The sequence below is a fragment of the Sinocyclocheilus rhinocerous genome, unplaced genomic scaffold (genome assembly GCF_001515625.1).
Source record: "Sinocyclocheilus rhinocerous isolate Xijiao unplaced genomic scaffold, SAMN03320098_v1.1 scaffold1489, whole genome shotgun sequence".
NCBI lineage: Eukaryota > Metazoa > Chordata > Actinopteri > Cypriniformes > Cyprinidae > Sinocyclocheilus > Sinocyclocheilus rhinocerous.
In genome coordinates this window covers 118091-128601 of record NW_015634472.1, presented here as the reverse complement: position 1 = coordinate 128601, position 10511 = coordinate 118091, and the positions used below count along the sequence as shown (strand labels likewise).

General features: G+C 38.5%; 1 protein-coding gene across 1 annotated transcript in view; it reads right to left on the bottom strand.

Annotated features, from left to right (window-relative positions):
- The window catches only part of LOC107745624 (nucleus accumbens-associated protein 2-like), a 61455-nt gene extending 51454 nt beyond the window's left edge, over window positions 1–10001 (bottom strand). The window contains exon 1 of the mRNA XM_016559543.1: window positions 9792–10001. The gene's annotated coding sequence lies outside the window, so the exon portion shown is untranslated. The remainder of the gene's footprint in view (window positions 1–9791) is intronic.
- Window positions 10002–10511: the final 510 nt, after the last annotated feature.

The window sequence follows — 10511 nt, the reverse complement described above, 5'->3', positions numbered from 1 at the left end:
CAGGTCATAAATAGAACCAGGCAGCAGGTTTCTGTCGGGGATTTGTGGCGCCGCGCCGCTCACGTCCGTAGACACGGTGTAACATTGGTTTTGCTTTGTTTCACAGAACTAATCGTTGCCTGGGTTGCGTACGTATATGTGGGACTTCAACTGGCGTCCGTACATTGACAATAATGCAGGTGGAAATTCCTTTATAGGGGTGCTCCGATTGATCGGCTCCCGATCGCTATCGGTATTGGCCGATAATCGCTTTGGGATGATTGATCGGCTGTCTCTAAAAAGGCCGATCTCAAAAAACCGATCTCAAGCTGATGACGCGCCTGCTGTGAGAGATTTGGCACGACATGCAGCGGCACCGTCTCCGTCCGGCGCGGGTACAATAATTATAATGCTGAAGGTGAGGTACAATTCATATTTCTTAATTAAATAACTTATAAAGTAATTTGAAAACCTTATGTGAGACTTAATTTCACAAACAGCGTGAGTGAATCTAATCACCACGTGCGCTCTCTTTCTCTCTCAAAATGCGCAAATTGCTTCAAATCACATCATGTCTGCACTATAAGCGAGCTGCACGCTGCACAGTTGACACAGGAATTATCACTTTAGCACAACCTGGGCAGTGTCGGATCGCCATTAAAAGTTTATAAATTGTATTTCTTTTTAATTCTTGTGTTTAACCATTCAGCACTCACGCGCTCTGCTGGAGACTGTGCGCTCATGGCATGCACACTCGCAGCGCACACACATAACGCCAGGTTCACACATACTCCGCTTGCAGTGCGTATTTTTTTCCGCACTCATGTTAACGGATTAAATATGGCGTTATTTTAATGACAAATGTCGAGAGTGCATTGTTGTAGCGCGAAGGTAGATTAATATAATGTGCGAGCGTGAATCTCCCCGCTCGCACGTGGATTTCCTTTGCTCTCGCACAAAACCGGACGCACGCTCCCAGATATAAACCTGCTTTATAAAGCGTTTACACTGCACACGGTTGCGGTCCGGCAGTGCGTTCCAGTAGCGGTGCGTCTGCAGCAGTGCAGAGATCGTTTCCGCACCGAGTCTATTGCTGCGCTGCACGCGCTGAATTAAAGTGACAGTGCATTGTTTGCGGTAAATATGAACTTGGATTGACACGAAAATTTAGTAATTACACCATAAATGCACATAATGGAAATCTACTGTGTTTCACAGTCAACACATATGACTTTTTAGCTAGGTTTAAAGGAAAAGAGCACTTCTAGATAAGCAATAATAGATGCACTCGTGCACTTAATAGATTGTATTACTGTACTGTGTAAAAAAGAATCACAATGCTGAAAAAGCATATTCAGTAACAATGTTTGGATTTGAAATCAAAATAATGGATAAATGTTGTGTTTGTGGTAAACAGCCACGGATCAGAAGCAGATTCCTGTGTGAAAGCACAGTCCGTGGTGCTTCTTGTACCACACATGGACTACATCATGCACACTGCAAACGGAGAGGGGAATTCCCCCCATTTTCAAAAATTAAATTAAGGCCCTGGGTAAATGTCTAAAAATCCTGATTGGAGTATCACTATAAATAATTCTACATGATAAAAAGAAGGCGTTAAAAAGATCGGTATCGGTGATTGGTATCGGCAGATACTGCTTTCTGTGATCGGCGATCGGCCTCAAAAATCCTGATCGGAGCACCCCTATTCCTTTATGCTACTAATCGGAGCCGGATGTGATGAAACGTGGACTGTGATAAAGGCCTATTGGGAGAGAAATAAAACGCACAGAAATAATTTAAACGCAAAACTGAAAAAACACAATTCACAAGCGTGTATTGAACCGTGAATGTCGTACCAAACGGAATTGTGGCATCCTTACTGGTGATTTATAAAATTATCAAAAAAATCATATACAAGACAATATTAATACCCATGGTGATGTATTGAGGTCCTAATAAGCGAAACGATCAGTCTGTGCAAGATACTGAACATTATTTGCAACATTATTACCTGTAATAAAACTAACCAGCCAATCTATAAACATCGTGATTGAAAACTGTTAAATCCAGGATGGATCTGTGATCCTTGACTAAAAATCACACTTGTTAAATGGTTTAAATTGAGTCTTCTTCAGTACAGTCTTCACATAAACAGTTAATGGTTTGCAGCTGAAACAGCCTCCAAGTTCTCATCAATTGCACTGTACTGAAATTTAAATTATAATAAATCAACATGCTTTCAGGGCAAGAGAAAAATCTGATCTGCTTTGACTAGAAACGAGCAAACAGATGGCACTGTAGCTAAACCTCACATATAAACACTAAAGAGGCTAAAAGTTGAGAATATGGGTTAACCATCTACAAAATCAGCCAAGCACAATTCTCAGCGTTTCATCTCGACTGAGGAGTTTGTCTGAAGTTGCACATCCACACACTACAGTTGACCATTTATAATAATTAAGCAAATTCAGCTCTAACAGATTGCGACAGTGAACTGAGATTTATGGTTTTTAGAAATTCCCATCATGTAACTTTGTTATTGATTATTATCAGTTCATAAAAACATTAACAAGAGCCGAGTTAAGGAACGCCACAGTGGGTTTGCGCTGGATCATGGGAGCAGTGCAGATGAAGATAAAACTGTTCCCTGAGATTTTTCCAGACATTCTGCTGGAGCTCAACCAAAGATCTGGATCATGGCACATGAGAGCTCATACACCACAGGTGTGCTTGATAACACTTGATAATAATATAGAAAAGGTAAAAACAGAAGAATTACACTTTTGATTCTTGTGAAGAGATTTAGGACTATTAATTGTAAGAAAATATCAGTGGTGTTTGCCTGTGCAAAACTCACCACCACCACCATGCAAGAGGTGTTTTCCTGCTGCCTGGCATGAAAAGAGAGATTTGGCTTGAGTTCGTCCTTCAGTGTGCGTCTGTGGGATTTTTCCACCTGTTTTATGGTTCAAATGGTGCGTTTGATCACTAAAGTAGCAGCACACTCTCCTCAACAACACTCACAATCATTTATAATGTTAATACTTAATATTAGTGTTTGATCACCCCACTATGAGCACTAATATGTTAATTTTAGAGCTGTCAAGTGATTCAAATTTTTTAATATAATTAATTACATGATGTGCATATTAATAAATCAAATTAAATGCAAATTAATCACACATCAGTTTTGGCTGCGAAATTGCCCCTAAAAGTTCATTTAAAAAGTCAATATTGTGTTAAACGAGAAAAGCACTGAATATACATTACAAAAAAAAGGAAAAAATATATTGATTAATATAAAATACATAAGCTACAAAGCTACAATATGGCGTAACATTGTTTTTAACTCCTCGTTAGTGTTAGTGGACAGTATGTCAGCCTGTCACACAGAAGACCAGGGTCCGATTTCCTGACAAGGAGACCTAGTGTCCATGGGGGCAGTCGTGACCTAATGGTTAGAGAGTTGGACTTGTAATGCAAAGGTCACGGGTTTGAGTATCGGTACCGGCAGGGATTGTAGGTGGGGGGAGTGAATGACCAGCGCTCTCTTCCACCTTCAATACCACGACTGAGGTGACGGCCTTGAGCAAGGCACCGAAACCCCAAGGTGTGTGTTCACAGTGTGTGTGTATGTGTGTGTGTGTTTGCACACGCACTTAGATGGGTTAAATGCAGAGTACAAATTCCGAGTATGGGACACCATACTTGGCTGTACGTCATGTCACTTTTTTTTTTTTTTTACAAGTGGCATTTAGGTATATTTTTACACTGCGGTTAGAATTGCATAAATAATGCTATGAGATGAATAGGTTTTAAACATCCATTAATGGGTTTAAAAAATAATATGGAAATATGAAATAATAAAAAAACATGAAATGATACTCTAAATATGAACTAAAAGTGCCAGTAGGTGGCAGAAAGTCACTATCTTAATGAGTGAGTCATTGAATCATTCATTCAACCGATTCGTTCAAACGGCTGATTCATTCAAAAATGAACTGTTGTTTATGAAATTAAGAAAAAAGACAATATTGACAACACTGTGTCTAAAATGTAACACAATATTAACTTCTTGTTTATTAAACTGTCATATAAAAATCAATATTTTATTTCAATATCTCATCTCAGTCATCGTCCTGCATCATGTTCATCAATGCAAGATGACACACAGGTTTGGGCGTTAAATGCCTTAAAGGTGGGGTATGTATTTTTTCAAAAACGCTTTAGAAAATTGAGTCGGGCCGAGTACCAAAACAAACAAAAGCCAATCAGCAGTAAGGGGGTTTTGCTTTGTTTCACAGAACTAATATATGCTGGCTTTTGCTTGAATATGCTCGTGTGTCATGTACGCTTGTTTGTTCATCTGCAATCATATTGTCGTTCCCTTCAGCTATGATAAAGACACATTAATTTCCACACCCTATAAGCCTGGAGCGTCTGTTTCAAGCGTCAGCTCCCAAAGTGTTTCCGAAAAGTAAGATAATATGTTTAATACAGCAGATTCCACCATAATCGTTGTCTGGGTTGCGTACGTATGTGTGGGGCGAGACCCTTTTGAGGTAGGGGAGTGTTTGCTTTGGTGATCTGAAATATCAACATTGGCTACCAGAAATCACTTACCCCACCTTTAATCGTTTTAACATGCAATTAACATGTTAAATTGACAGCCCAAGTTAATTTGCTTAGCAAACACTAATAAAAAGTCACTTTTGTATTACATTGTGAGACTCATTCACATCAACTATGATGAAAGAAATCATTTGCAAAAAAAATAAAAAATTACGAGAACAATCATTCGCATGCTTGTTGAGGCAACTGGTGGCTCTACCTGCATAGCATGTGCGTGTTTTAACATGTGTATCAAATACAGAAACACATACTTGCCAAGATACCTGTGAGCAAGACCCGGGCAGCCATTAGAACTGATAAAAGCAGCTTAAAGAGTCCTGAACAACACGACACAGGACGGCTGAAGTGGAAAATCATCAGAGCTTTGAGGTGTTTACAGTCCCAGTGAGCTCTGCCCTGCTGGAATTATTCAAGATACACACAGTCATTCATGTGGAATTATTCACAGACTCACTCACACACACACACACACACACATAAACTGGCGTGACATCCATACCATGTGATCATGCCAGGCGTTATGCCAAAGGCCAGCCATGTCACTTACCAGAAATCACAAAGACACAGAGGGGGAGGGAGAGACAGAAAAAGCTGTTTATTTTAACAAACTATCAAACCTCCAGCCCGAGTTTGACAGTAAATCATACATTCAGAGTCTGCGTGCAGCGCTCATTGCATATTGTTGGTTTAATATGTCCATAAAAGAGCGCTTATTGCTCTTATCGCTGCACTGTCGCTGCATCTCTTTCATCCCATATTTTCCCTCTTACAAAAGTACACAGAAATACAATTAAGCATGAACAATTTTCCATGAAGACACTGATACGACACTGTTTACACAACACAATGATTAAAAGGGTCATTCCCAGCCACATTCATTCCAATATCTGACTGAATAGGTTCATACAGTGACTATATGAAGCAACTGCTTTTGATTTGATTTGATAGGAGACCTGAATGTAGACGGGATCTGAAGTCCAGCATCTCACTGGCATCAAAGAAACAGCGACAGGTCAGGTGCATAGTTACTATTAATACATGCCAACTCGGAGTTTACTCACTGTAAACAATGTGGGCTACATGAGAGATGAACCCCAACCCTGGATTCAAAGAACTCTCTGTGATATGTCCTATATAAACTGCTTTTGCACCGATATTCGACCTTGTAACATTCAACCCCGAAACACTCTGAATGTAACAGGGCTGGAACAAAACATGTTTTGAAAGAGTAATTACTTTTTTGGGGTCTTCATCAGCACTTCACTCATATTGGCCTCATCAAGCTCAACAGTTCAACTCCGTTATGGGAAAAACATATTTCTGTTATTTTTATTTTTTTTTACAGAAAAAATATTGTTCTTGGCACAGAGCGCAAGAAAACTGACTGTAAATAACGCAGTGTGGTGCAATGATTTTTGAGAGCTGAGGTTCAGTTTTGCATCGATCTTAAACCCAGCAACATTTTGACAATTACACGGTTGGTAGAAAAAAATTTTTTGTCAGGGGTTATTAAAATAAATAAATAAATGAATGAATGAATGAATTAAATAAATAAATAAAAGTATGTATGTATGTATTTACGTATGAGATTATTGAGATTAGGCTATTATAGTTTTGTTTAATGATTTGAATTTGTTTTAATTTTAATTTTAGTTAAAGTTTCAGCAATTTTGTTGTTTTTGTCATTTTTATTAGTTATCATTTATGTTTAAATATGTCTATATAGTTTTATTCATTTTTATTTCAGTTTTAGTTTTAGCTATTTTATTACATCAAGTTAAACTAAATGAAAATGAGAAATGCTGCTTTTGGCAACTATTTTAAATATTTTTTCTATATATGTTATATTACTTCAGTTAACATTTATTTTGTTTGAAGTAACCAATTTCTTTTTCTTTAAGTTTTAGTTAACCATAACAACCCTGACATTTGGGCGGCGTTATGCAAATCTTCCCAGATAGTGACGTAGGTATGTGGGGGCGTGTTAGAATGAGCCGTTTTAGGTAGGTGTGGCTGACTCTTAACTTTTATAAAGAATATCTCTTTGGATTTGAGACTTTAGTCTTTGCAACTTTACAGATCTTCTTTATGCACCAAGAGCTTGTAACACTCCAAAGAGAAAGGAAAAATTTTAATCGCATCATATGACCCCTTTAAAATAATATTGTAATACCAATCATACTGTGGGTTGAAATAAGTTTTGTTTTATTATTTGGGATGAATAGTTTAACAATGAAATAATAATTATAAATAAAATAATAGTTTTAGGAATTGGCCACTAAAAATCCCCATTTGTGGAGCACTGCTCTCTCGTTTAGCAGTAAGCTAATGATAAATAAATACAAAATTCTTGATATTTTCTAGCACAAACGGCACACAGTTGTGCCAGAATGCCTTTATCAGTTTGCAGTGAATCAGTGCGAAATACTCTTAAGATTTTAAGTCTGTTCTCAATAAACAAAAGGTCCATGAAGTGCATGTGACCGATGGTGTAGCGCGCACATCATACAGAACGACAGATTCATCACAGCACATCTCGAGAGTCTCTGGGCCCGAGATCTAATTACTGATGTACAGAGCGTGCTCATTGTATTCAGATAAGGCTCTCAGTGAAAGGGGGCCGTCAGGGTTCGGCCCAGAGAGCACTTCAGGCAAACCCAACAAACCCCGGTTGGCTCTTCAGCCCCATGTGGAATGTTTGGTAGAGCGAGGCCTCGGGAAGGCAACTCAGGACACAGTGCAAAAATACAGCTGCTGCGCGTCATCAGGGATGTGGCAGCTGGCCAAACCAAAGACAGCGCTCTTAAAGGCATGCATTGAGCCCGAGAAACATGGCACAGATGACGATATTGCTTCAGAATACAGTCAAACTGGCCAATGAGCTGTCGTGACCCAACAATGACAGACAAAACAATAATAATTGCAAATCTTAAAATGCAACTAAACATTCAGCCATGCATAGCTAGGATGGCAAAATAAATGGACTTGTAAAAGTCAGGAAAAAACACTACCCTATCTTTAATTGTTGATGTCAAAGGCTGTGTGTCCAAACTCGGGAAGTAAATTCATTTTCTGTTTATAGAAGCTTGTCAGATTGGACAAACCATGGTTACTGTAGTTAAATAAAACTACAAAAAAATATTTTTTAACTAAAACAACAATTTTTATAAATATCTCATATCTCATTTCATTTACTTTAACGTGATGTACCAAAAAAACTAAAACTGAAATAAAAATTAATACAACTGCATAGACATGTTTAAAAATAAACAATAATATACAAAAATTACAAAGCACACAGCAAAATTACTAAAACTTTTAACTAAAATGAAAATGAAAAATAAAAACAAATTCAAATTATTAAGCAAAACTATAATAAGTATTTAAATTCTGCTAAAATAACACTTCTTCCAACATGGACAGGTTGCGTGATACACCCTCATCTTCAAAAACCATCAACAAAAATACAGAAGGTCAAAGACAACACAATATTAAATACAGGTTCACTCCGAGCAAGGATGTGTGACCACAGTTTGTTTAGTGAATAGAGAAAAAACCATAGCTATTCAAGAGACATTTACAAACCAAAACTGTCAATGCCATGTGGGCCTGCAACTAATAAACATTTTGATAGATATTTTGAGTAACTATAAATCACTGTTTGCAAGTCTGTAAGCACACTCTTAGGACTCAGCCACCAAAAAAACCCATATGTGCATCAAAACAGTGATGTATTCATATTCAGCTCATCTGCAGTAACAGCTGGTGTGGATTTTACAGCAGTGTGTAGCTGTGAAAAGAAGCCATGTGGCTCTCCGGGCCTGGAAATACACCACCATAGTCCAAAAACTACCTGAAAATCTCTTCACATGCTCGTCCTGAGGAGGAACCCAGAAAAGCAGACATTTGGTAATGCAGCAAGGCTTTCTTTTGGTAAGGAATATGACACTAAGAGCACACTATTCTGTTAAAACGACTTACTGTGCACACATAAAATATTTGTTAGATATCATCTAGATGGAGAGAGTGAGATCGTATGCAGGAAATGCCATGGAGCACATGTTAGTTGCATAGGAAAGGAGGCATTGTGCACAGTCACATGTCTTGGAAACCAGACAGCAGCACGCAACAGTCACACACTCACACACACACACACACACACACACACACACACACTCCATGTGGCTATACACTCTCTCCTCTGACCAAACTTCCTTTCTCCAATTTAGTCATCGTCTGAATAATCTTAAAGCAACAAACACTCACTCAACCGAAACTAAAGATCAGCCCCAGACCTGTCTGAACACACTATGAACTGCAAATCAAACTCAAACCGTTAGTTTGAGATCTCACTGAGTGTGTGCGGCCGTGTCTCTGTTCATGTGGTTTCAGAGTTAAAAATGACATCCGGTTTCAATGAACAAATCAACTGCTACAATGGACTTCATTTATTAACAAAAAAGTTGCAACTGGATATTTTCAGCATATGTGGTCACGGAATAAAGCAAATAAAATAAAATGTAATTACAGCTGTGTGACTTCAATCTGTATAAGAAAAAAAAAACATTGATCTTTCTACATAATATTTGTTTTCTGTATTCAAATACTCCAAGGTTCTTCAAAGAATATCACAGCCCAAAAACATGTGATACGATGCTACCATTTTCAGATAAACGTCATACCTTGGTACCAATGTTGGTAGTAGCCTTCCATATGGTGGCATGTCCAAAAACAGTACTTGACAGGCCTTAGGCAGTTTTGCAAAAGTAAGTTGTAACAGTGTTTGTGATGGTCTGCAGTCTGCACAATCAACATCATCATCATCATCATAATTCTGCATTAAAACGCTAAAAAAGAAGAAAAAAACTGAAACGAGCGAGCGTTCTCACATTCTGCTCGCAAAAACACATATAACCGAATTCACCTACATTCCTTCACTGCCACTTTTATTTTTAAACAACTTTCATTAGCCAAAACAAATGACTTGAATTTAAGGCATTAATAATGTTCACGAGGTCAAAACGAACCCAAGTTTCAGTACCCGCCGCACTGAAATCTGATCTCCATCAGTGACTCTGAATCATAGAAATGTATGAAGTAGGAAATAAAATATGGCCCCATATGCGTCATGCAGTCCTACCATCAAGACTCAAACATGATGCGTGTCATATATTTACCCGGCGAGTCTCTCCTCCATATAAGAGCCCGACTCTCTGTAGCGGCGTATTTCTGTGGATGTGAAGTTTCCAGCGGGGTCCGCGTTCAGCCAGACCCTCCTCACCTCCGCTGCTCTCTCCCTACAACGCCAGAGCTCTCCCCATTTGCCTCTGTCTGAGTCGCCCTCTCTCTCTCTTTCTCTCTCTTTCTCTCTCTCAGTTCAGGAAGTGATTTCGCGTTCAGTCTGACATCATTCTCGAACGCTTTCAGGAGTTTTTAAAGACACAGTCGGACCGTCCCGTACAGTTCATATCTAATGAACAAGTATGGCAAGCCGGTTAAACATTTATTCCTCAAACTTAACTATGTTCAAGTATATGTGCAGGCAGTCAGGTATTATTGCAAAATAATATCAGACTGGGTGATTATCACCAAAGTAGATCACCTTGTAGGAATGTATTTAGGCCTTTTAATATGGCCACTTAACAAATACAAAAATAAATGTACATGAGATATTCAGTGCGAAACAGAAAGGCTTTTCACACTTGAAATAGTTTACCCTGGGTCATTCTAAACCATGGGTCAATGGAATCCTGGGTTATTTCCTTCACGTTTCACACTGCTCATATATTACCAGGGGTTAACAACACAAACACACTCACAAACTGACGTTTTTAACATTTTTATTTGCATATTTGCAGTATCAGTGTCATTGACTGGACAAACGCAACATGCAACCT